General features: G+C 45.3%; 9 non-coding genes and 1 pseudogene across 9 annotated transcripts; 3 read left to right on the top strand and 7 right to left on the bottom strand.

Moving 5' to 3' along the window:
* Positions 1–777: 777 nt before the first annotated feature.
* Positions 778–851, top strand: trnai-aau (transfer RNA isoleucine (anticodon AAU)). Its single transcript has one exon. It is a non-coding gene; the product is annotated as a tRNA-Ile (tRNA).
* Positions 852–8,069: 7,218 nt separating this feature from the next.
* On the bottom strand, positions 8,070–8,211 carry LOC148633760 (U4 spliceosomal RNA). Its single transcript, XR_015933832.1, has one exon. It is a non-coding gene; the product is annotated as a U4 spliceosomal RNA (small nuclear RNA).
* A 1,293-nt stretch (positions 8,212–9,504) lies between these two features.
* Positions 9,505–9,623, top strand: LOC148633759 (5S ribosomal RNA). Its single transcript, XR_015933767.1, has one exon. It is a non-coding gene; the product is annotated as a 5S ribosomal RNA (ribosomal RNA).
* A 635-nt stretch (positions 9,624–10,258) lies between these two features.
* On the bottom strand, positions 10,259–10,422 carry LOC148633758 (U1 spliceosomal RNA). Its single transcript, XR_015933872.1, has one exon. It is a non-coding gene; the product is annotated as a U1 spliceosomal RNA (small nuclear RNA).
* A 1,765-nt stretch (positions 10,423–12,187) lies between these two features.
* On the top strand, positions 12,188–12,306 carry LOC148633757 (5S ribosomal RNA; annotated as a pseudogene).
* A 2,725-nt stretch (positions 12,307–15,031) lies between these two features.
* On the bottom strand, positions 15,032–15,113 carry trnas-cga (transfer RNA serine (anticodon CGA)). The gene has a single exon. It is a non-coding gene; the product is annotated as a tRNA-Ser (tRNA).
* A 1,389-nt stretch (positions 15,114–16,502) lies between these two features.
* Positions 16,503–16,584, bottom strand: trnas-gcu (transfer RNA serine (anticodon GCU)). The gene has a single exon. It is a non-coding gene; the product is annotated as a tRNA-Ser (tRNA).
* A 596-nt stretch (positions 16,585–17,180) lies between these two features.
* LOC148633754 (U5 spliceosomal RNA) lies at positions 17,181–17,294 on the bottom strand. Its single transcript, XR_015933803.1, has one exon. It is a non-coding gene; the product is annotated as a U5 spliceosomal RNA (small nuclear RNA).
* A 392-nt stretch (positions 17,295–17,686) lies between these two features.
* Positions 17,687–17,801, bottom strand: LOC148633753 (U5 spliceosomal RNA). Its single transcript, XR_015933811.1, has one exon. It is a non-coding gene; the product is annotated as a U5 spliceosomal RNA (small nuclear RNA).
* A 3,299-nt stretch (positions 17,802–21,100) lies between these two features.
* Positions 21,101–21,242, bottom strand: LOC148633752 (U4 spliceosomal RNA). The gene has a single exon (XR_015933836.1). It is a non-coding gene; the product is annotated as a U4 spliceosomal RNA (small nuclear RNA).
* Positions 21,243–26,607: the final 5,365 nt, after the last annotated feature.

Genomic DNA, 26,607 nt, shown 5'->3' with positions numbered 1-26,607 from the left:
GAAGCCTTTTGAAAGAGCTAAAGCACTGCAAAACGGAATTGAAGGAGAATCTTACAGGGGATTCTGAGCGGTGTCTAAATAAATAAATTCACAGCGTCCGCGGATGGCATTTTGCAGCTGGAAGTAGATGTCGACGCTTTTTGCACACAGCACCAAAAAAGCGTCTTTTTTGAAGGTACAGGCATTGAGCATTGGTGGTTCATTGTTAGAACTCTCACCTGCCACGCAGGAGGCTTGGTTTCGATTCCTGGCCAATGCAGTGGCTTTTGCAGCGAACGGCTCCATCACTTGCATCCCAACTTTTGCAACTCGCAACTGAAAACCCACTGAAGCTAAGCAGGTGTGAGCCAGGTCAGTACCTGGATGAGGGTGAGCTACAGGGAAAAACAAAGCTTCCAGCTGAAAGTGGTGTTAATGGGGCCAGCGGGGAGGCGCTCACCCTGAGGTCTGTGCGGGTCCCAATCTCCCAATATAGTGACGGAGAAGCTGTGTTGTAAAAGGGCGCTGTCTTTTGGATGAGATGTAAAACCGAGGTCATAGTGCTCTGTGGTCATTAAAAATGACCACCAAAACCTTTGACAAAAGCTCTTGGTAATTGATGGTCTTCAATAATGTTTCTCCTTTAGGTACATTTAAAATCAGCTGAATAATGCTGTGAAACCATGAAACTGCATGAGAAAGCCCGTACACTGAATTACACGGCTTTCTATTCAAAGGAGGACAAAAGAAATTCCCTGAGTTTGATTTTTTGCAGCACAGAGAGGGGCACTGTCACGAGGCCGGTTAGCTCAGTTGGTTAGAGTGTGGTGCTAATAACGCCAAGGTCACGGGTTCGAGCCCCGTACGGGCCATGTCCTTTCCTCCTCTCTTACCAAAGCTGTTAGGTTCCTTTCCGTGGTGAGATGGGTTGTCCTGCAACGCTGCCACACAGTGCCGACGGACAAGAGTGTTGCGGGAGAAGAGAAAAGTGTTTGAAGATTTAAGAGTGTCTTAGGTGGAGCCAAAATCAAGTGTCACAAATGCAAGTGGGAAGATTTCCAATGTTTAATATGGTCAAAATAAGCGGAAGTTACCAGCTGGTCCGGCACAGTCTGCCATGCTTTTGTCATATACTGTAAAGTGGTGTCGAACTGGAGCCTCACCATTTGCATATGTAAGGCTCCAGTTATACATCGATTGTCACATTAAATGACAAAAATGAAGAGAGGTAAAGCAGCTGGAGAGGTTTTCTTACAACTTTTGAGCTGACACAGTTTTGGAAAATGTTTCCTTCACGCTGCACTGTACAATATAGGCAGCCAAGAGTCTCCAAAACAAAACAGAATTGACAGATAGGAGAAAATTCCCACTCGTCCTGAAGTTCCCAAAATCCAGCACTGAGCGTAAACAAAGTGTCTAAGTAGCGTGGGAATGTTAAACCTAACCCTAGCTGGAGTTTGAGCAATCCAGCACTGAGAGTAAAAAGATGAGTCAAAGTAACGTCTAATCAGATTAGTTTCCTTAGAGCTGGTTCAGAGTTTGCTCAAGAGTTTACCTTTCACAGATGTGCAAAGAAGAATGTTGGGGGTGCACGCTTCAAGGTGCCTTACAGCTGTAGGGAGTGATTCGAGACGATTCGTGGCGTGTGCTCGTTCCCATATACCTTACGCCCCGGGGTGCAGTGCTAGGATGACGTACAATACCGCTTGGGCACGTAACGGCGTTATATGCAAGTGCGGGACGTGAGGGTTTTCGTTTGTTCGTTTTGTATTGCTCTGCTTTGCTTTGTTTTGCTTTCCATCGCGTTGGTAAGAGCGTAAATAAAAAGGCGATTCCTGCGTCTACCACTAATGTAAGAGCTATTTCAAGTGCGGCGTGGTGCGGCTTTTCAAATGCTCAACAGGATGACTTCGCATGCACGTGTGCTTTCATGCAGTCGTGTGTGCAACCATGTCTGCTTATGTGCAAACGGGCGTGGTTTCATGTATGCAAAAAACTTTCCTGGGCTCTTCTGAAGCACATAAAATTATTTGGAGATATACATTTGTCTTGTTTTCCTCTTAGGCTCTAGAATTGATAACTTTTTTTTAGGATTCTAGCTTTCTCCCCTTGCAGGCATCGGGCACAGAGGACCTCATGGTTTTCCTAAAAATCTTTTTTTTTTGTGTTCCTTGTTGTTCCAAACTTAATTTTAATCACTTTTAATTAGATATTTTATTAAAAATAGTGCAAAAAATGACTAATTTCACTAAAAATAATGTAATATAAAACTGATGTTTTTAACTTTATTGTAGTGTTTTAGAAACTACTATGTCTTCAAAAATGGTTATTTTTCACTCCTAGGAATGAAAGCTGTTGTTATATGATGTTTATTTTCAAATTTTGAAAAAATCAAAGGATTCTAGCTTTCTCCCCTTGCAGGCATTGGACACAGAGAACCTCATGGTTTTCCTAAAAATCATTTGTTATGTTCCCTGGTGTTCCAAACTTAGTTTTAATCAATTTTAATTTGTTATTATGTTAAAAACAGGGTAATAAGTTTCTAATTGGACTATAAATAATGTCATATTGTCTGCTATAAAACTGATGTTTTCATCTCCATTGTAGAGATTCTAGAATCAACTAATAGAGAATTAAAATAAAAAAGGGCATAAGAAGACATTACCAACAACGACCACAAGATGGAGATGTTGTCTAGACTTTACCAATAACGACCACAAGATGGAGATATTGTCCAAAGAGGCAAGAAGGGCAAAGCCGCGATAAGGAGATTGCTGTCAGAATGCACATCCGGATCCCAAACAGAATCTCTAGTAAAATATGATCATTTGTGAAACAGGCAAATGAGTGTCAGCTACAATATGATTGCTACATATCTGCATTTGTTGGTTTTTAAGGAGTAAGAGTGCAGGCGGTTTAAACCTGCGATCCAGTGTGTTGAAGTATTTCACAACACTACCCCTAGCACATCAGGAAATAAATCCTCATAATGATTATTGCCCTGGGCATGTACCAAAAAATCAGTGAGCATATACATATATCGCTGTGTTGAAGCTAGAGACACAGAATAAGTGCAAACACATCCTAAATACAGTGTTCCTGCACCTTGACCTCATCCAGAATGTATCGTTTTTTGAAAGCGATTGCTGTCAGAATGCACAACTGAATCCCAAACAGAATCTCTAGTCAAATATGATCATTTGTGAAACAGGCAAATGAGTCTCTCAGGTGCCCATTGCTCATTTTCAGACACATTTATGCAATACTTTCACCATGCGTTGAGCAATAGGGATTTAAGATACCAGAGGTAAGGTTTAAAAGTGATTCTGAGGTGCAACACATCAGCGAAACAGCTAGGCATCTGAAATGCGGGATTTGATAGCCCTTCATGGAACACCGTACCCTAAAGGTACCAGAAGTCCACTAGTATAAGCATTAAGTCACTGTCAGCCCTGTTGCAATGTGATTGCTACATATCTTCATTTCTTTGGTTTTTAAGGAGTAAGAGTGCAGGGGGTCTAAATCTGCGATCCAGTGTGTTGAAGTATTTCACAACACTACCTGTAGCCCGTCTGGAAATAAATCCTCATTCTGATTATTGACCTGGGCATGTACCAGTAAATCACTGAGTATATATATATATCACTGTGTTGAAGCTAGAGACCTGTATGTAATAATATGATGCTAAAATGTTATTTTCACATGTAAGAAAACCGGCTCAGGGACGCCAAATATGTAATGTTGCCATAGCAAAATTAAATGTAGTGGCTCTCTGAAGGCACCAGTTCTGTAGGGTTTGGGCATTTACTGAGACAATTATTAATTGTAGCAGTAAATCACAAAGTTGATTCTTTTGATGGCTTTAGAATCCAACCATGTGACATAACTCAAACAACGCGCACACACAGGTACTAATACACGAGGATACATTTATTAATACATAAAATATGCATGTAAACCTAACAGATCTTATCGAGAGGGTTATCAGAATACAAAAGATATATATTCAGTCAGTTACGAAGTGTTACACATATCAAGAGGACATACGTTCAGTATATCATTCATTAAGACCGTTTCGTTAATGAACTTGGTTATAACTTCTACATTAGATACTCAAACAAGTACATAACTCTTAGGAATTAAATTGATATCAACTGGTTGGGATAACAATTGAATTCTCGAGCTGTAATGCATTGAAGTTGAATACTCATCCAATCTTTGGGGATTCAGATCTTCCTGCGGGCACAAAGAAACAGTTGCAGGCTGTTGCTGTCCAATCCGCGCTCTCTGGCTCCGTGCCAGGCTGTGCTGTGTGGCTTGCGACGCTGCGCTGCTGATGCTCACTGTGGGCTTTAACTAGCAAAGTTTGTGCACAGGAGAAAAGATGACTGTGGGTCCCAGCAAGTCAGGAAGAGGACCGGTTCGTTTCTGATGAAGAGCTAGTTCTGAATAGTGATTCAGCTGTCCACAGTTCCGACCTGTTCACGAGGCCTGCTGCTGGTGCTAACCTCGGGTGGATCCTCTGGTTATTCTCTGGCAACCTCCGCTCTAGACTCTTAGAACAAAGGAAAGTTCTGGCACTCGGACACACTGGCCGTTCCGTGGTTGTCCGGGCTGAGTCTCAGGATGGTCAGGAGGCGCGCTGCGAGAATGTCCTGCCCTTGGGAGCCTTCTGCTCCTGGGCCGCCCTGCCCTGGAATTCTCCTTTGAATTCCCTTTAGAATTGTCCACAGAATCCTCTGAATCCTCCCTTCTGAATCTTACTGAATCTCACAGGCTCTCTGTGTTGCCTGTTTTTACCTGGAGGAACTTCAGCTCATTGATTGGCTGAAAGTTCCATGGGCATCAGAGTCCCACGTGGGTTACTCGGCCCTACCAGTCCCTGATTGATTGATCAAGGTGAGATATGAGTCACTTAGTCCTGACACTTAGTAATGCAGTCCAGATGTCCAACTGGCACTCCCTAGACAGATAGGCGCCAATGGATGACCATTGATCATGATAGCCAGGCTTAGCTAAGTGCATCCCCCTTTGGGAGCTGTCCTAGGACCTTAAATCACCCTGCATGAATAGTCTCTCTGTGGCTGCACCACAGAGATGAACAGAGAAATGGGGCCTCAATTGGGAAGGCTCAGAACACTTAATTCTGCCTTATTAATAAGCCTCGCCGCTACACACATATATTAATATAATAAATGATTGCTTATGCTTTATAAACAAATCTAATTAAAATAAAAGCTTAAGTTTTGTATTTATCTTGTACCATAGAACATGATTTTCTTTGTATTTCAATCCCACAAAGTGTCCAAATGACGCACTACATGATATAAGGAAGATTATCACATGCATATCGGTATTATCTTTCTTACGAAAATGCATTCCTTTCATTACCTTTTACTTTTTAAAATGAACTCAAATTGTGTATAATGTAATAATTTAAGTAGAATAGATTCTAATAATATAATGATCCAGTGTGTTGCACTACTTCACTGCTTCACTGCTCTATGCCGTCTGGAAATAAATCCTCAGACTGCTTACTGCCCTGGGCATGTACCAATGAATTACAGGAGCACATCTATTTCTCACTGCGTTGAAGCAGGAGACACACAGTCTCTGCAAACACATCCTAAATACAGTGTTCCAGCACCTTTGACCTCATCCAGAACGTATCATTTCTTGAAAGGGATTGCTGTCCGAATGCACATCTGAATCCCAAACAGAATCTCTAGTAAAATACGATCATTTGTGAAACAGGCAAATGACTGTCTCAGGGGCCCATTCCTCATTGTCAGACATATGTATGCAATGCTTTCACCGTGCATTGAGCAATAGGGATTAAAAACACAGCAGGTAAGGTTAGATGTCATGTTCTATGATCATTTCTTTCAGCATTAGGGACTAAATATACTAAACGTATGATACTAAAATGTTATTTTCACATATATTAATGTAATAAATGATTGCTTATGCTTTATAAATAAATCTAATTAAAATAAAAGCTTAAGTTTTGTATTTATCTTGTCCCATAGAACATGATTTTCTTTGTATTTCAAGCCCACAAAGTGTCCTTTGATCTCTATTCTGTGGTAATCCACGATGACCCCGTTCTTCAGGTGATTCATCATGTCCTCCCTCGCCTGTTGAGAGGCCACCTGATCTCTTCTGCCGTGGCGTGCTTCATACACGCCCTCTTGAAGTGAGCAGGAAGCTGATCAAAAGTATTCAGGCACATCTTGCACACCAGGGGAATCCTCGCGGGTTTCCTTTGAAAATAAATAATACCATCTGTGTATAGAAACAAGCTAAGACTGATTTCTTAAATTATCCTTAAAATTCTCTTTCATAGTTTGAGCATAATGATTTTATTGCATTTATATAAGAATTGCTCATTGCTCCTAAATAAATAATGGTCTCAGTCACAGACTTTCCAATAGAAGCCATTGTGGAGTTCAGCAACTGCAGGTCCTAGAAGTGGGGAAGGAATTTTAAAAGAGAAATTGAATTACAATACAGAAGGAATGGCTGAGGGTTCACTGAAATGTATAAATATACAAATTCCAAAGACTGAGTCCATATAGAAACAACTACTTTTCATTTTCAGTATAAGAAAAAAAAAACATTATCTTCCAAAGCATCATAAAATTGTCCCTTCTTCCAGACTCTACTTCTCTCTTGTAGTAGTATAGCAGACCTTTCCAGGTGAGCAGATCACAGAGTCTGAAATGAGCTTCCTCCATCAAGCAAAGTACCTGAACATGACTCTGTCTTCATAAAAGCGCCCCTGTAATAAAGAAATTAAATCCGAAATCAAGAGGGCAGTTGCCTACTGAAATACAAGAAGTCATCAATTTTAACCTAGCAACACATTAAAGGCTGCATCTATACAAATACGATTCTAGAAATGCTCACCAGATTACGTTTTAAGAAGGAACTGCGCCTCAGGTTCCGCCGAGATCTTAACTCGGATGGCAGGATTCAGAGTCCGGAGTGCGGACTGATGGCGCACGGAGGGTCCATATACTGTGGATCCCTCAGTGATCTTCCGCGTATTCAAACCGCCAGCGTGTGACTCCCCTGTCCCCGTGACCTCATTGCTCTGCTCTCTCCTCTGTGCAGCTGAGCCCGACTCACGGTAAAATGGAAAAAAATATGCCCTCGACGTGAGATTTATTCTGGAGCGAGCCAGTGTTGCGCATAGCTGCCTTCAAAGCAGTTAACCCAGGTTCGATTCCCGGCCAACGCAGTTGCGAATATTTTCAAATGCTGTCATGAGCCTTGGATTGTGACTAGCAAAGCGAAGCCTTTTGAAAGAGCTAAAGCACTGCAAAACGGAATTGAAGGAGAATCTTACAGGGGATTCTGAGCAGCGTCTGCATACATGCAGTCAGATAAAGGTGCTGAAAGCTTGAGCTACTCTCAATGTCATGCTGCCCTTCCCCGGAGTAAATCTGTTACATTGAAAGAATGCTTCTGGCAGGTTCAAAAAGGGACCCTTGTTAATTGGAGAAATCAATGATTTCGAATGAATTCTGTATGCGTTAAAAGACAGCTATACACAGAAAACATGCAGGACACTGCTCATGATGTTTCCCGAGCCGAAACACAGTGCGTTTTTCCAAGCCATTTGACAAAGCCCACCCACTGAAAACTGCAGCAGATCGTGTAAAGACGTTCAACTTTGTAACTACTGCACGCACAGGAAGCAGAATAAATTCCTCTTTTCAAACTGTCAAAGGTTTGCTTTGCGAACGCTGCAGGACATCGCACAATCTCTTTTGAATGGGGACAAACGATTTCTTATGGGGCGCAGTAAGTACAGACGTTTAAAATGCTCCACTCATGCCGACGATGCAGCATGAAGAAGCGCAACCTAACGTTTGACAGACAAAAGCCAGGCGCCGCTATGAGCAATATGAAATCATACTGACAGCACACGGCGTTTCGCGCTGACACAAAAGTAATCTCGACAGACGCTGTTCTCTGCATAAAGCTGAAAGAGCTAAAGAGCGTTCCTGTTGACACGTAACAAGCTCGTTTCTTTCTACCATGATATCACCGTGACCAAATCTGTCTTTAAACACCTTGCTCAGTCTCTGACAAGACTGTCAAAAATTGCTTTCGCAGATTGTATTGCAAACCGGCGGAAGCGGGGTATTGGGAAAAGTTTTCAACTAGCAATAATCGCGCCTCGGCTAAACCTCACAGGCTACGATACTGCCACTGCGCAAAGCTGACGGTTGCCAGGCAACCGCGGGGATCCTATGGAAATCGTTATCGATCGTCTCATGGCATGTCGTTGCTATAACGCTTCATATTTGTCGTCTTCTTCTTCTTCTAGCTTGAGGTTTTGAAGAATTTCATGACAGACAAGGGCTCCGTTGGGAACAAAGGGCGTTGTGAGAAAACCGTTGCTTATTTTCAGCAGCAGAAATACAACCCTTTAAATACAAGATGACAGAACAATGACGAAGGGCATGCCGGGAGGAACTCATGCACTACAGAGGAAAGGGGGCGGGCACGTACAGTTCACATTCAAGCCACAAGTACTCTTCTTGGATGTTGCACAAACAAATCCTAACGTCTTGAAAGCATTGCAGCATGTTTGTGTCCCATTTCCCGTGGCTGCGGGACGACTGACACGAACGGACAAACACAATCTGTGGCGTTCAGCGTGACATAGTCTTGCAGGCATCGTGCTGTCTCACTGCAATATTATACCGCTGGAGGAAACAGTCCATCTGGCCATGAAACTCATTTGAACGTCTAGCTACAGCAACTAACAATATCATGATTTATTCAGGATGTGTGGAATCAGCACGTCCCGGAGACAGCTTCCGAAATCGTGAGCATTCTCTGGTGGTAGGGGCGTTCAAGATGGCGCTCAGGTGGGAGGTAAAGTTTAGTGGTTGGGGAGTTTTTTTGAGTTTTTCATGACCTGAATGTTAATTTTTGCTTTTTTTGACTACAGAAAAATAAGGACTTAACACTAGTTGTTTAAACTTCAGTTTTAATTGAAAGAAAAAAAAAACGATTTTTTTTTAGGTTTAAAAAGTCCGATATGAGTAACACTGGGAAAAGAAAAGAGAGTGCTGGGTCTTCGAAGGAGAACTCTAAGATACCTCAATCGTATATGTATAGCACTACAAAAAAATCGATGGCAACTAAAGGGAAAAGTGAAGCAGCTGCAGGGGCAGCAACAGGGCGGAGGCGCCGCGCGCCCGGCCGACGTGTTGGACCGGTGCGCTTTACGTGCTGAAATAAACACGCGACAGCCCCAAAATGTTTCCAGAGTGCTGTGCACTGAAGACTTGGCTGGTGCTCCTCTGTGCAGATTGTTGGTGCTCCTCCAGTGCGGGACGAGCCAACACAAGGGAGCGCATTCGCCAACATCCAGGCACGCAATGCGATTTGGAAAGCAGCTCCTTTCCAAAGAGTTGCACACGAACGATCCTTCAGTCCCGCTCGGGGGGCACGGAACCCCCGCCACACACAGCTTCAAGTAGCGAGTCAGGCGCTGGGGCTTTCGCTTACGGCCACACCACCCTGAACACGCCCAATCTCGTCTGATCTTGGAAGCTAAGCAGCGTCGGGCCTGGTTAGTACTTGGATGGGGGACTGCCCGGGAATACCAGGTGCTGTAAGCTTTTGCTCTCCCGGCCAGCAGGGGTCGCCGTTGGTGCCGTAGGCTTTGGGAGGAAAACCTGCAGGATGGAAAGGTGATCTATAGCCTCATCTCTAGAGATGTTTTGTTGCTGTGGCATGTGTGTGACCCATATTAAAAAAAAAAACCCGTCTGTAAAACGAATATCGAAGCTGCCTCTAAATCTGCAAATGAAGATGAGTCGATAAACCACTCGTTTTTCGTATAACTAGACATATATTCATTTGTTACCGATTTCATTCATTGAGCACGGATACAATAGAGGTACAGCCATTCACTGTTTGACATGTCTGCACTGGTACAGAACCGAGCAATCAGAAAACGGGTGAAACTGTCTTTAGACTCAGCATACAGTACCGAGGCCCCCCATGACCAAATAAAGGCTAACCTCGATAATCAGCCTAAAGAACGCAGACTACAGCAAAACGACTGACTTTGAAAAGGGAATGAACGTCCGGAAGGAGTAGTGGAACTAGCTTGAGATGCTTCTCCGGACCCCTAACTAAAAGCCAGCGAGAACCAGCAGCGGCGTCCACTCCTGTCGAACCGGGATCCTTCCGCAGCCACGCAGCTCGTGGTGTCTTAACCCTCCCGTATCTGATTTTGGACCAAGCACATCAGGGGAGAGCGCGAACGCAGTCCCCCACTACCAGAAATTATGCAGTCGAGATTCCCACATTTGGGGAATTCGCAGGGGTCAGCACAGCCGGAGTGCAATGGCCGAGCCTCGCCCTGGGTGAACCTCCTTCTTGATCAAGGTATCTCCCCTGCCAGGTAAGTATGAGTTAAACAGGCCCCTGCAAGCGGCCCGCACCCACAGCACAAATCGCGCAGCCTAGGCCACCTCCTCGCCCCGCACGCCACCGCCTCCTGCTGGGCCCACTATTTCACACACTCACACGCCACACTAACACTCAAAAGTGTGGGCAAAACGAGAAAATGAGCGCGCCGTTTCCTACACATCTGCAGTCGCCGTTGCGCATTCGCAGCATGTCCCGGGATGCAATTCGGCCTCATTTGCATAACTCCAGACCGGCAGATCGCCACGCAAGCTCGCGACGTGCGCCTGCCACACACCGAACAAACCTTTTCAGCAATTTCCAAAAAACGGGCCTGCTCGCCTGCCCACAAGGCTCCGTCTCTTACCTGCTCTCCAGAGCCTGCTGCCTTCTGTGCTTTTCTCTCGGCACCGCTGCAGTGCACACAACTCCTGCAGCGGGAGGGGGGGAGAAAGTTCCCGCGCTCCGCCGCAGGGAAGGCTCGCTCCGTGCGCACACGTCCTTTCGATGCCAGTCCAACAAGTGCTCCGCATTAGCTGCGTCGGGGCTCCGGCGTGTCGCACCTCACCTCACCTCGCACTGCCCCCTCCTTGAATGTCTGCCGCTGGGCATGCCCCACTCTCCTCCGCCTTATCTTATCGCGTGTGAGCACCGACAATGGCCACAATGCCGGGGAATGGCACCTGTAAAGTGTTAATTGGGGCACAGGAACAGCCCGTCTCGTCTCGGGGGGGCCGGCTTCAGAGACAATACAGCAAACACAGCGGGGCGGGGGAAGAAGACGACACCACACATGCGGGTACATTCAGCTCCGGCGGGAACGAGACATTTGTCGGTCTTTTCAAGTGCCGAGAGCCGAGCAATCCTTCACTTGTATCGTTTCTCCCCGGTGACTAGATCTGGCCCTGCGACTCTCGACTGGGCTCACCCCCGGGGCAGCCCAGCAGGTGTGAGCCTGGCCGGCACCCGGATGGGAGATTCCACCCCGGAAAAGCTCCGGTTGCTGCTGCTCCTGCAAGAGGTGTGACTGGGACCAGTAGGGAGCGCTCACCCTGCGGGCTGTGTGGCTCTCTTACGCCCCAGCCTCCTGATGGAGGTCAAACCGAGGTCCCGACCCTCCTTGGCCATTAGGAAACCCCAGGGCGTCTCTCAAAAAGAGACGCCGGGGGTGTCCCTCTGGTGTTAGTGCTCCCCTTTACCCATCAGTCGGGGTCTCCTCCTAATCCCCGTCTCACCTGTAACAATCAATGACGAGGCCCCCCTGTCCGTGAGATTTAGTACTCGCGCAAGAGACCGGGGGCAGAGCGCGAACGCGGTCCCCCGCCCCCCACAAAGTGCGCGCTCCGGGTTCCCTCTCGGGGCCCTGCAACACAGCGGAAGGGCAGCGAGAAGGAGCCTCTTGCTCTGACGCCGCAAGGCCACAAGAGGGCGGAGGCGCCGCGCGCCCGGCCGACGTGTTGGACCGGTGCGCTTTACGTGCTGAAATAAACACGCGAAAGCCCCAAAATGTTTCCAGAGTGCTGTGCACTGGAGGTTTTTGTCTGGTGAAGACTTGCCTGGTGCTCCTCCGTGCAGATTGTTTGTCCTCCTCCAGTGCGGGACGAGCCAACACAAGGGAGCGCATTCGCCAACATCCAGGCACGCAATGCGATTTGGAAAGCAGCTCCTTTCCAAAGAGTTGCACACGAACGATCCTTCAGTCCCGCTCGGGGGGCACGGAACCCCCGCCACACACAGCTTCAAGTAGCGAGTCAGGGGCTGGGCTTTCGCTTACGGCCACACCACCCTGAACACGCCCGATCTCGTCTGAATTTGGAAGCTAAGTAGCGTCGGGCCTGGTTAGTACTTGGATGGGAGTCTGCCTGGGAATACCAGGTGCTGTAAGCTTTTGCTCTCCCGGCCAGCAGGGGTCGCCGTTGGTGCCGTAGGCTTTGGGAGGAAAACCTGCAGGATGGAAAGGTGATCTATAGCCTCATCTCTAGAGATGTTTTGTTGCTGTGGCATGTGTGTGACCCATATTCAAAAAAAAAACCCGTATGTAAAACGAATATCGAAGCTGCCTCTAAATCTGCAAATGAAGATGAGTCGATAAACCACTCGTTTTTCGTATAACTAGACATATATTCATTTGTTACCGATTTCATTCATTGAGCACGGATACAATAGAGGTACAGCCATTCACTGTTTGACATGTCTGCACTGGTACAGAACCGAGCAATCAGAAAATGGGTGAAACTGTCTTTAGACTCAGCATACAGTAACCACTCGGCCACCTCATCTAGGAAACTGGGCTGTCCTGACATGGGTTGGCGCACTCCAGTTGATCTTTTTCTTTTTTTTCCCTCATACTCGAGGGTCATTTTCCTGTTCCACATGCGATTTCAACATTTTCCTTGGGAGATGTCAAGCCAGCAAGCCACTGCTGTGGTTCAGTGGCCAGTGTGGAGTTCAGTGGCCCTGTTGTACACAGAAAGCACATTGAGCTCCTTGGACATGAAAAGTTCCAGATAAAAGCCATTTGTCATCCTTTCTCTTGGTGTCGATGTTGCTATTGTATGTAAAGATGGCAACTTGCTCAGCGAGCAGGCGGAGCACACACCGAATGCAGATGTGTCTGAGTGGTGTGTCCAAGTGGCTGCAAAAGGACAGCACTCCCGGGGCGCCGTGGCTTAGTTGGTTAAAGCGCCTGTCTAGTAAACAGAAAATCCTGGGTCCGAATCCCAGCGGTGCCTTTTTTTGTTCTGTGTTCTCGAACAGAACTGGTCATTATGGACAACCGCATACGTCTAGACTTAATTAATTGCAAGTATTCATTTCCTGTCTTGAACGACTTGTTTTTCTTAAAATGGATGCAACTTGCAAAACATGAAATACAAACCTCGCTAATCAGCGCTCGCGGCTGGCAAAAAAAAAAGAAGTCAGCAATGTTTTTTTCTTTAACCTTAAGCCTGCTAATGGAGAAGAACCTAGTCGCCACATCACATACATCCGTTTCAACGATAAGAAGGTAACAACTATCCTCACTCCAGAGTAAATCTCACGTTGAGGGCATATTTTTTTCCACTTTACCATGAGTCGGGCTCAGCTGCACAGAGGCGAGAGCAGAGCAATGAGGTCAGGGGGATAGGGGAGTCACACGCTGGCGGTTTGAACACGCGGAAGATCACTGAGGGATCCACAGTATGTGGACCCTCCGTGCGCCATCATTCCACACTCCAGACTCTGAATCCTGCCATCCGAGTTAAGATCTCGGCGGAACCTGAGGCGCTGTTCTTTCTTAAAACGTAATCTGGTGAGCATTTCTAGAATCGTACTTGTATAGATGCAGCCTTTAATGTGTTGCTAGGTTAAAATTGATGACTTCTTGTATTTCAGTAGGCAACTGCCCTCTTGATTTCGGATTGAATTTCTTTATTACAGGGGCGCTTTTATGATGACAGAGTCATGTTCAGGTACTTTGCTTGATGGAGGAAGCTCATTTCGGACTCTGTGATCTGCTCACCTGGAAAGGTCTGCTGTACTACTACAAGAGAGAAGTAGAGTCTGGAGGAAGGGACAATTTTATGATGCTTTGGAAGGTAATGTTTTTTTTTTTCTTTGAAATCGAAATGAATCAGAATATCAGTGCAAAAGACAAACTCTTGGTTTGGTTTAAAGAGATATGGTTTTAAAACAGACAAAATGTAGAAAACAGGTGTTTCTCACTTTTGGAAAAGAATGGACCGGGGGTAATATTTTACTAGTTGCAGTGCTAAGCTCACTGGGTTACAGTCCTGCAGTGTCACACCAGGGCCAGTGGTGCAATGGATAATGTGTCTGACTATGGATTAGGAGTTTGGAGGTTTGACTCCTGCCTGGCGCTGGTTGTTTTTAAACACACCAGCCTACTCCCTAAGTAGCCTGTGCTACTTACTGCATTGTAATCGTACCCAGTAAGAGATTTCCTTCATGTAAATGAACTGCACCTGACAGCTTTAGAAAAACACCTGGGCTCAGTACGGTGCTGAGAGCTCAAGTTGTACCAATAAACTTGACAGTAAAAGGTTGTAATTAGTCAAGAAATAAAGTCGAACAACAGCTGCGGGTTTGATTCTGAACGTATCAGATTGCAGCACCTTTTACTTCAATTGACAAATGATAGAGATTCGAAGAGAGATCCTTCAGACCAGCAAGCGAACCCACGGCTATTTCGGTTTTCTATCTAGGCAACGTTGGTGTCTGCAATAGCATACATGAAAGCGTGATGCAATTTCTGTGGCTACATTTGTTGCACGTCATGCACAGTAAGAGTGTTTCTAACACCAAATAAAAAGTCAACAATTAGCGATCATGCCTTCTCCTCAGTTAACCCACTGAAACCCTTGCTGTTAACAGTTCTTTAATGCGTGCTTTACGAGCACCTACATATTGTGTCGGTTCTTTCAGTTTTATTCATTAGGTTTTCAAAGGCATAAGTAGAACACCAGAGGTGCGAACGCAAGATGTGTGGTTATCTGAAGAACTCATTTCCATGGCAGCAGGGCCAAGCGATTTAGCGTTTTTATAGTACCAGGAAAGGAGAAACAGCACTTCGCCTTTGCCGCGCAGGCACAAGGAGACGTGCGGCAGACGCCGTAGTCGGTAGGATTCGAACCTGCGCGGGGAGTCCCCAATGGATTTCGAGTCCATCGCCTTAACCACTCGGCCACGACTACAGCGAGTTCGCCCTCGCCGCATTCCTCCTTTAATCTAACACGGAGTGCGACGTGGCTGCGGAAACCTTTTCAAAGTCGCTCTCCGTTAAAAAAAATAAATACCTTTGACAAAATACGTGCCGGCAGATAGACACGCCTCAGAGGGTTTAAGGCTGGCTTCACGTTCAAATGATAAAGTCTCCCCGTCCGGATGTCAAAATGCAGCTTTGGCAGACAGAACAAACAGCAACAAACCACAAATGTGGATAAGGATTTTACAAGCTGCACCACACTGCACTTTCAAAAGCATTTACATTCCTGTTAGACGCAGGAATTGCCTTTGATTTGCGTGCTTACAAACGCCATGGAAAACGAAACAAAACAAAAGCCCTCAGCTCCTGCACTTGATTATAATGCCGTTACGTGTCGAAGCAGGAATTTACGTCATCCTACCACTGCAACACGGGGAATAGAGAGAAATGAGCACACGCTACGAATTGTCTCAATCATTCCTGTTAGACGCAGGAATTGCCTTTGATTTGCGCGCTTACGAACGCCATGGAAAACGAAACAAAACTAAAGCCCTCAGCTCCTGCACTTGATTATAATGCCATTACGTGTCGAAGCAGTAATTTACGTCATCCTACCACTGCAACACGGGGAATAGAGGGAAATGAGCACACGCTACGAATCGTCTCAATCACTCCCTAGAGTCCTAAGGCGCATTGAAGGGTGCACCCCCATCATTAATCGTTGCGCCTCTGTGAAAGGAAAGCTCTTGAGCAGTCTTTGAAACAGCTCGGATGAAACACTTGATTGCTTCCATGTGCATCTGGAGCCCATTTCTTATTTTCACTTCACGCCCATTAAAGCATTTCTAAAACAGGAGATTCGCGCTTGGGAATGCGCCCTGCCTTACAAATAAAACAGGTCTACGGGTCTGAAACCCGCTCCACGGAAAACAGTTCTGTTGCGCTTTTGATCAAAGGGAGATTCGCTGTTCTTACTTTTTGATGACATAACACCCAAAGGGGCTTCTTTGGAGCTGGATTTCAACCAGCATCCTTGGCGGTATCCTTTACAGTCCTCTGTTCGGTCGACAAGGGACAGAAGGGGGCAGCTTTCCTCACACATACAGTGCAATGTACTGTAGTGTTCCCGTTCATTGAATTTGCAGTTCTGCATCAGACCTCTAACCCGTTTCCTTAGCTTGGATTTAAGCCACGAAGCAGGCTTCTACTGTATAAACGTCTAGAGGAATGACAAACTGTGATTCTGAGAGACTGTCAAAAATCGCTTTCTCCGTTTGCGTTGCAAATAAGTGAAAACGCGGTCTCAACCCAGAGCCAACGTTAGCCTACTATACCATGTTCAGCCACCGCTAGAAAATGTACGGCTCTAGTACCGGAGCGACGAGGATGGGATTCGAACCCACGCGTGCAGAGCACAATGGATTAGCAGTCCATCGCCTTAACCACTCGGCCACCTCGTCGAGGAAACTGGGCTGTCCGGACATGGGTTGGCACGCTCCGGACATGGGTTGGCACGCTCCAGATGATCTTTTTCTTTTTTTTCCCTCGTACTCGAGGGTCATTTTCCTGTTCCACATGCGATTTCAACATTTTTCTTGGGAGATGTCAAGCCAGCAAGCCACTGCTGTGGTTCAGTGGCCAGTGTGGAGTTCAGTGGCCCTGTTTATTATGCCTAATAAACAGGAGATCCTGGGTGATCCTAGATGATTGCAAGCCGTACAGCCTCCGCCATGCTTCCCAGGTGGGATGAGGTTTTGGAGTTGGTATGCAGTGTTTTGTTATCTCCAAACATAACGCTGTGCACATTTACCAACAAGTTCAGCTTTTGTCACGTCTGTCCACAGAACATTGTTCCAGGAGTTGCTCTGGAACATCCACGTGGTCTTTAGCAAACTTGAAAGGGGCAGTGGGGGCAGACACTTCCCGCCCCCCAAAGAAAAGAGCGCCAATCAGACAGGCGGAGACCAAGGACTCGCAGAGCAGACAACCACAATCGCCATAACAAGAGCGATTGTGAGCGGTTTTGTTTTCTCTCTTTGACCAGCCCAGCTGCGCCCCACCCGAAAGCAGGGAAGCAGAAAAATTGCATGGAACTCATTCATGCTCCTCTCCACGGAAATCTTTAGTAAAAGGCAAAAGATTTGTATGAAATGAATAGAAACCAGAGTGCGTGGCTGCACAGCTTCAGGAGCCCAGGCCACCTTCAAGGCCTCTGCCCTGCCGGTCGTGGTTGGCAATGCACCTGGCCTTACAAACGAGCCAGTGGGGTCCGTTCAGCTCCGGGCTCATCGCCTGCGGCTCTCGGCTTGCGGGCGTGCCCAATCCGTGCGATAACTCGGAAAACACCCGGCCACACTGTGCCGGAAACGACACACTCTGGGAAGCCGCTTTGCAAAGCGAGGTCCCAAGATCCCCTGCGGCCGGACACTTCCCGCCCCCCAAAGAAGAGAGCGGCAATCAGACGGGCAGAGACCGAGGACTCGCAGAGCAGACAACCACAATCGCCATAACAAGAGTGATTGTGAGCGGTTTTGTTTTCTCTCTTTGACCAGCCCAGCTGCAACCACCCGAAGGCAGGGAAGCACAAAAATTGCACGGAACTCATTCATGCTCCTCTCTACGGAAATCTTTAGCAAAAGGCGAAAGATTTGTACGAAATGAAGAGAAACCAGAGTGCGTGGCTGCACAGCTGCAGGAGCCCAGGCTGCTTTCAAGGCCTCTGCCCTGCCGATCGTGGTTGGCAATGCACCTGGCCTTACAAACGAGCCAGTGGGGCCCGTTCAGCTCCGGGCTCATCGCTTGCGGCTCTTGGCTTGCGGGCGTGCCCAATCCGTGCAATAACTCGGAAAACACCCTGCCATACTATGCCGGAAACGATGCACTCTGCTACAATATGATTGCTACATATCTGCATTTGTTGGTTTTTAAGGAGTAAGAGTGCAGGGAGTTTAAACCTGCGATCCAGTGTGTTGAAGTATTTCACAACACTACCCCTAGCACATCTGGAAATAAATCCTCATAATGATTATTGCCCTGGGCATGTACCATAAAATCAGTGAGCATATATATATATATATAACTGTGTTGAAGCTAGAGACACAGAATAACTGCAAACACATCCTAAATACAGTGTTCCTGCACCTTTGACCTCATCCAGAATGTATCCTTTTTTGAAAGGGATTGCTGTCAGAATGCACAACTGAATCCCAAACAGAATCTCTAGTCAAATATGATCATTTGTGAAACAGGCAAATGAGTCTCTCAGGTGCCCATTGCTCATTTTCCGACACATTTATGCAATACTTTCACCATGCATTGAGCAATAGGGATTAAAGACACCACAGGTAAAGTTTTCGCGTTGAGCAATAGGGATTAAAGATACCAGAGGTAAGGTTTAAAAGTGATTCTGAGGTGTAACACATCAGCTAGGCATCTGAAATGCGGGGTTTGAGAGCCCTTCAGGGAACACCGTACCTTAAAGGTACCAGAAGTCCACTAGTATAAGCATTAAGTCACTGTCACCCCTGTTACAATGTGATTGCTACATATCTTCATTTCTTTGGTTTTTAAGGAGTAAGAGTGCAGGGGGTCTAAATCTGAGATCCAGTGTGTTGAAGTATTTCACAACACTACCTGTAGCCCGTCTGGAAATCAATCCTCATTCTGATTGTTGCCCTGGGCATGTACCAATAAATCACTGAGCATATATATATATAGCACTGTGTTGAAGCTAGAGACCTGTATGTATAATATGATGCTAAAATGTTATTTTCACATATATTAATGTAATAAATGATTGCTTATGCTTTATAAACAAATCTAATTAAAATAAAAGCTTACGTTTTGTATTTATCTTGTACCATAGAACATGATTTTCTTTGTATTTCAAGCCCACAAAGTGTCCAAATGACGCACTACATAATATAAGGAAGATTATCACATGCATATCGGTATTATCTTTCTTATGAAAATGCATTCCTTTCATTACCTTTTACTTTTTAAAATGAACTCAAATTGTGTATAATGTAATAATTTAAGTAGAATAGATTCTAATAATATAAAGATCCAGTGTATTGCACTGGCCTGGTCAGCCTGGCCTGGTGGATGGTGCACATAGCACTTTCAGTGCTGGAGGTGTTAATGGCGGAGGTGTTGGAGAGTGATAGCTGTGTGGGATGGGTGGGTGAGTAGCTGTCGTGGGTTGTAGCTTTTCCTTTGCAGCTTGTCCTATACCTTCCTCCTGTAGGCGTCCTTGCTCTCTCTCAACTTCTGTTTTAGCTCCCATCATGTAATGATGAACATGATTTACATGATAAAAGGAAGATTATCACATGCATATCGGTATTATCTTCCTCATGAATATGCATTCCTTTCATTACCTTTTAATTTTTAAAATGAACTCAAGTTGTGTATAATGTAATAATTTAAGTAGAATAGATTCTAATAATATAATGATCCAGTGTGTTGCACTACTTCACTGCTTCACTGCTCTATGCCGTCTGGAAATAAATCCTCAGACTACTTACTGCCCTGGGCATGTACCAATAAATTACAGGAGCACATCTATATATCACTGCGTTGAAGCAGGAGACACAATCACTGCAAACATCCTAAATACAGTGTTCCAGCACCTTTGACCTCATCCAGAACGTATAATTTCTCTCAGGGGCCCATTCCTCATTCTCAAGACACATGTATGCAGTACGTACACTATGCATTGAGCAATAGGGATTAAAGACACCACAGGTAAGGTTAGAAGACATTCTGACTATATTCTAAAATATTGGACTCATATTCTTATGATGGCAGACATGATGCTGTGTTTAAAACCGGGGTTAATGGACATTATATGACTGTCAATTCTGTTTTGTTTTGGAGACTCTTGGCTGCCTATGTGGTACAGTGCAGCGTGAAAAAAACATTTTCCAAAACTGTGTCAGCTCAAAAGTTGTAAGAAAACCTTTCCAGCTGCTTTAACTCTCTTCATTTTTGTCATTTAATTGTCTGTCGGCACTATGTGGTAGGGTTGCATGACAACCCATCTCACCACGGAAAGGAACCTAACAGCTTTTGTAAGAGAGGAGAAAGGGACCTGGCCTGTACGGAGATCGAACCCACAACCTTGGCGTTATTAGCACCACGCTCTAACCAACTGAGCTAACCAGCCTCACGACAGCAATCCTCTCTGTGCTGCAAAAAATCGAACTCAGGGAATTTCTTTTGCCCTCCTTTGAATAGAAAGCCGTGTAATTCAGTGTACGGGCTTTCTCGTGCAGTTTCATGGTTCTTGTAACCCAAATCCTACACTGGCGTGAAGTGACCCCCCATTTCACAGCATTTTTCAGCTGATTTAAAATGTACCTAAAGGAGAAGCATTATTGAAGACCATCAATTACCAAGAGCTTTTGTCAAAGGTTTTGGTGGTCATTTTGAATGACCACAGAGCGCTGTGACCTCGGTTTTACATCTCATCCAAGAGACAGCGCCCTTTTACAACACAGCGTCTCCGTCACTATGCTGGGGCATTGGGACCCGCACAGACCTCAGGGTGAGCGCCCCCCCGCCGGAACCATTAACACCGCTTCCAGCTGGAAACTTTGTTTTTCCCTGTAGCTCACCCTCATCCGGGTACTGACCTGGCTAACAAATGCTTAGCTTCAGTGGGTTTTCAGTTGCGAGTTGCAAGGGGATGCAAGTGATGGAGCCGCTCGCTGCAAAAGCCACTGTTTTGGCTGGGAATCGAACCAGAGCCTCCCACGTGGGAAGCGAGAATTCTACCACTGAACCATCAATGCTCAGTACCCAGGCCTTCAAAAAAGACGCTTTTTTGGTGCTCTGTTAAAAAAGCGTCGACATTACCTCTTTCAAAAGGCTTCACTTTCCTAGTCAGATTCCAAGGCTCATTGAACCCGGGCTGTTTCCTCCAGCGGTATAGTATTGCAGTTAGACAGCACGATGCCTGCAAGACTATGTCACGCTCTGACGAGACTGTCAAAAATTGCTTTCACCGATTGTATTGCAAACCGGCGGAAGCGGGGTATTGGGAAAAGTTTTCAACTAGCAATAATCGCGCCTCGGCTAAACCTCACAGGCTACGATACTGCCAATGCGCAAAGCTGACGGTTGCCAGGCAACCGCGGGGATCCTACGGAAATCGTTATCAATCGTCTCATGGCATGTTGTTGCTGTAACGCTTCATATTTGTCGTCTTCTTCTTCTAGCTTGAGGTTTTGAAGAATTTCATGACAGACAAGGGCTCCGTCGGGAACAAAGGGCGTTGTGAGAAAACCGTTGCTTATTTTCAGCAGCAGAAATACAACCCTTTAAATACAAGATGACAGAACAATGACGAAGGGCATGCCGGGAGGAACTCATGCACTACAGAGGAAAGGGGGCGGGCACGTACAGTTCACATTCAAGCCACAAGTACTCTTCTCGGATGTTGCACAAACAAATCCTAACGTCTTGAAAGCATTGCAGCATGTTTGTGTCCCACTTCCCGTGGCTGCAGGAGGACTGACACGAACGGACAAACACAATCTGTGGCGTTTAGCGTGACATAGTCTTGCAGGCATCGTGCTGTCTCACTGCAATACTATACCGCTGGAGGAAACAGCCCGGGTTCGATGAGCCTTGGAATGTGACTAGGAAAGTGAAGCCTTTTGAAAGAGGTAAAGCTCTGCACAACGGAATTGAGGGAGAATCTTCCAGGGGATTCTGAGCGGTGTCTGCATACACGCAGTCCGATATGGGTGCTGAAAGCTTGAGCTACTCTTAATGTCATGCTGCCTTTCCCCGGAGTAAATCTGTTACATTGAAAGAATGCTTCTCGCAGGTTCAAAAAGGGACCCTTGAATGTGGACATAAAAAAACAAGAGTTCGCTGGCATTATATGCTAGAAGACACAGACCGGCGCCAGACCGGTAAAATGCCAGATGAACTAGGGATTGGACAGTTTCCAAGTGCTTGTACAATCGATGGAAATGTTCAAATAAATGTGCAAAAGAAATAAACAAAATAATCATTTATTTCTTTATCATATTGGCTAGCTAATGTCTTTGCTAGTGGCTGTGTTTCTGCGTTGGGTAGCAACGGGTGACTGTTCTCAGGCGGAAGATGTAAACAGCTTAATGTTCGTGTTAAATAATTCATTCTATACAGCAATCGCATATTTGGGTACCGTTTCATAAAACTTTCATGCTTAAAATGTTTAGGGAGAAATGGAAGACTGGTGTGTATTTTTTCTTTAAACTACCAAGACCAGCCATACACAGTACAGTTTATGTACATACAGTAATGTTTATGTTCCTAAATTAATATTGTTTATGACCTTCAGATGCGTTATGCTCCTCTTCTTTTTATGCTCAGCTACTAAAATTTCCCTTTAGTGGTAAAATCCATATAAATATTCAAAACTAAGCGGATTAAAATGTGCACAGTAAAGACATTAAATGATTAAATCTTTTCACTACCAACCAATGCACCACGAGTGCCCCTGTCGGTCATTTTGGCCAGCCAAGCACTTACCGCGGTGTCCTCCGGTGCCCTGCAGTGGCTTGTGGGTAGGTTACTGTACCGTGGGTTTTTATCGCGCATTTTGAATGGCTGCATCTGTATGATGTTATATGATGGTTTTTTTTTTCAAATTTTAAATGATCATTTTTCATGGAGCTTTGAAGGGGATAAATTCAGCCTCTTTAGCCAGGCCAGAGCTCCAGGAGCCTGTGTAGGATTTTAGCTTTCTCCCCTTGCAGGCATCGGGCACAGAGGACCTCATGGTTTTCCTAAAAATCTTTTTTTTTTGTATTCCTTGTTGTTCCAAACTTAATTCTAAACACTTTTAATTAGAAATTATATTACAAATAGTGCAAAAAATGACTAATTTCACTAAAAATAATGTAATATAAAACAGATGTTTTTAACTTTATTGTAGTGTTTTAGAAACTAATATGTCTTGAAAAATGGTTATTTTTCACTCCTAGGAATGAAAGCTGTTGTTATATGATGTTTATTTTCAAATTTTGAAAAATCAAAGGATTCTATCTTTCTCCCCTTGCAGGCATCGGACACAGAGAACCTCATGGTTTTCCTAAAAATCATTTTTTATGTTCCCTGGTGTTTCAAACTTAGTTTTAATCAATTTTAATTTGTTATTATGTTAAAAACAGGGTAATAAGTTTCTTATTGGACTATAAATAATGTCATATTGTCTGCTATAAAACTGATGTTTTCAACTCCATTGTAGAGATTCTAGAATCAACCAATAGAGAATTGAAATAAAAAAGGGCATAAGAAGACATTACCAACAACGACCACATGATGGAGATATTGTCCAAAGAGGCAAGAGGGCAAAGCCGCGAAAAGGTAAAATCATTTCTTGAAAGAGATTGCTGTCAGAATGCACATCCGTATCCCAAACAGAATCTCTAGTAAAATACGATCATTTGTGAAACAGGCAAATGAGTGTCTGCTACAATATGATTGCTACATATCTGCATTTGTTGGTTTTTAAGTAGTAAGAGTGGAGGGGGTTTAAACCTGCGATCCAGTGTGTTGAAGTATTTCACAACACTACCCCTAGCACATCTGGAAATAAATCCTCATAATGATTATTGCCCTGGGCATGTACCAAAAAATCAGTGAGCATGCATATATATATCACTGTGTTGAAGCTAGAGACACAGAATAACTGCAAACACATCCTAAATACAGTGTAGTTCAGGTGGGTAGCTGCGTCAGCATGCGTAGGCTGCAAAGGAACAAGTAATAGGTTTATTCCATGCTGAAAAAAAGAAGAAAGAGAACACAACGTTTCGGCCATGGAGCCTTCTTCAGGTGTGAGAGAGACAGGGCAGTAGGCAGAGGTAAAGTAGCGGGAGAACAAAGGTTGGGAGGGTGGAGGAGTGAGAGACGGGAGCAGGGGACAGAAAGAGAGGCCAATCAAGAGGTGTGAAGTCAGAATGGGTGCAGAGAGGTGTGAAATGAATCTTCCAATGAATGGAGAAAATTTAAAAGAACAGTAGTCTGTCATTAAGGGAAGGGAGAATGTGTGATCCTAGCTGCAAAATAATTTTAGTTTCGGTGGTCTTTCTGATGTATGAGTTCCGAAAACCGTTTTTGAGAACACAGACGGAGAGATTAGAGTGGTCGGGGCCGTCAGAGGTGAAATGAGAAACAATGGGCTTGGAGAGATCTTTAATCTTCACAGCCCTGACGTGTTCTCTGAAGTGGTCTCCGAGTCTCCTTCCTGTTTCTCCAATGTAGATGGCTGGACATTTACTGCAAGAGATACAGTAAATGAGGTTGCTGGAAGTACAAGATGCTGTCTGGGTGATCCGGAATTGTCCTGAGGGGCCTTGAATGAGTGTGGTGGTGGCTGTGTACTTGCAGGTGATACAACGAGCTCTGTTGCAAGGGAAAGTGCCTGGTGTGGATGGTTGTTGAGGGCGGTCAAGGGAGCTGTGAACAAGGAGGTTACGCAGATTAGGTGGTCGGTGATATGAGATGATAGGGCGATCAGAAAAGAGGGCCCCAATGGAGGGATCATCCTGTAGGATGGAAAAGTTGTGGTTAATGGTCCTGGGGATAGGAAGTGTGTTAGGGTGGAAAGCACCAAAGGAATGCGGTTGTTACGGCGGGAGTTCCTGATCGGGTTGATGGTCCAGGGGGTGTTTTTGGCTCGGGCAAGGGCCCTGTCAATCACACTGCTGGGGTATCCTCTGTTGATGAAAAATGAGTACATTTCGAGGGCTTGGTTCTCGAAGTCGATGTCATCGCTGCATAGTCGTCGTAACCTAAGGAACTGTGAAAAAGGAAGAGAGTTTTTAGTATGGTTGGGGTGAAATGAGCTGTACAGGAGGTAGCTGTGTGAATCCGTGGGTTTGTAATAAACTGAAGTGGACAGTCGGGGGTAGTTGATAGACAAGTGGATGTCTAGAAACGGAAGAGTGGTGGAAGATATGTTAACCGTATATTTGAGGGACGGGTGGAAGTTGGTGAAATGGTGCAGGAAGAACTCAAGCTGATCGCTGGAGCATGTGGCGGCACCGACGCAGTCATCAATATATCACTTGTAGAGGTCAGGGACATAGCCAGTGTAAGAAGCGAAGAAGCGTTCTTCTACCCAGCTGACAAAAATGTTGGCATAGCTGGGTCCCATTCTGGTGCCCATGGCCACTCCACTGACCTGTTGGTAAAAAAGATTATTGAAAGAGAATGCGTTCAGTGTGAGGACCAATTCTGCAAGGCGTACCAGGGTGTGGGTGGGTGGATCAAGCACTGTGCGTTTGTCCAGCGTGTGCTTGAGGGCTGTAAGGCCGTCATTATGGGGAATGACGGTGTACAGAGATGTGATGTCCATGGTAAAAATGTGGCATTCGGTACCCTGAAATTGGAAATCATTGAAAAGTTGGAGCGCGTGGTTGGTGTCTTTGATGTATGAGGGAAGATCTTCAACCAGCGGTCTCATGAGGCTGTCGAGAAAGGCTGAGATGTAAGTAGTTGGACAGTTACATGTTGATACGATGGGGCGTCCAGGGGTGTCAGGTTTGTGGATTTTGGGGAGGAGGTAAAATTGAGATACCTGTGGATGTTCCATGATGAGCCGGTTCGCCTCCTGGGGGAGCTCGTTACTGCTGATAAGAAGGGAAATGGTGGATACCAGTTCCTTTTGGTAGTCAGTGGTAGGGTCCTGTTGGAGAGGGAGGTAGGCAGAAGTGTCAGTTAGTTGTCTAGAGGCTTCAAAGATATATAGATCCTTACCCACACCACAACAGCACCTCCTTTGTCCGCTGGTTTGATGACGATATCATCCCTGTTGCGGAGAGACTGGAGCGCCTGATTTTCTCCTTGGGTGAGGTTAGACCTATGTTTACTGGGTATAGAGAGTGCCTTGGGAGCTTGATTAGTGCATTGGTTGATGAAATAATCAACTGGTGGAAAACGGCCAGAGGAGGGAGTCCAACAGCTCTGTTTGGGATTAATGTTGTTAATGACATCAATAACCGGGTTATAAAGGAACAAGTAACAGTGTTCCTGCACCTTTGACCTCATCCGGAATGTATCGTTTTTTTAAAGGGATTGCTGTCAGAATGCACAACTGAATCCCAAATAGAATCTCTAGTCAAATATGATCATTTGTGAAACAGGCAAATGAGTCTCTCAGGTGCCCATTGCTCATTTTCAGACACATTTATGCAATACTTTCACCATGCGTTGAGCAATAAGGATTAAAGATACCAGAGGTAAGGTTTAAAAGTGATTCTGAGGTGCAACACATCAGCGATACAGCTAGGCATTTGAAATGCGGGGTTTGAGAGCCCTTCAGGGAACACCGTACCCTAAAGGTACCAGAAGTCCACTAGTATAAGCATTAAGTCACTGTCACCCCTGTTACAATGTGATTGCTACATATCTTCATTTCTTTGGTTTTTAAGGAGTAAGAGTGCAGGGGGTCTAAATCTGTGATCCAGTGTGTTGAAGTA

Source organism: Lepisosteus platostomus, unplaced genomic scaffold (assembly GCF_059453375.1).
Source record: "Lepisosteus platostomus isolate fLepPlt1 unplaced genomic scaffold, fLepPlt1.hap1 Scaffold_42_H1, whole genome shotgun sequence".
In the NCBI taxonomy this organism is placed as follows: Eukaryota; Metazoa; Chordata; class Actinopteri; order Semionotiformes; family Lepisosteidae; genus Lepisosteus; species Lepisosteus platostomus.
Note: the sequence above shows the minus strand (reverse complement) of the source record. Positions and strands in the feature narration are given on the sequence as shown.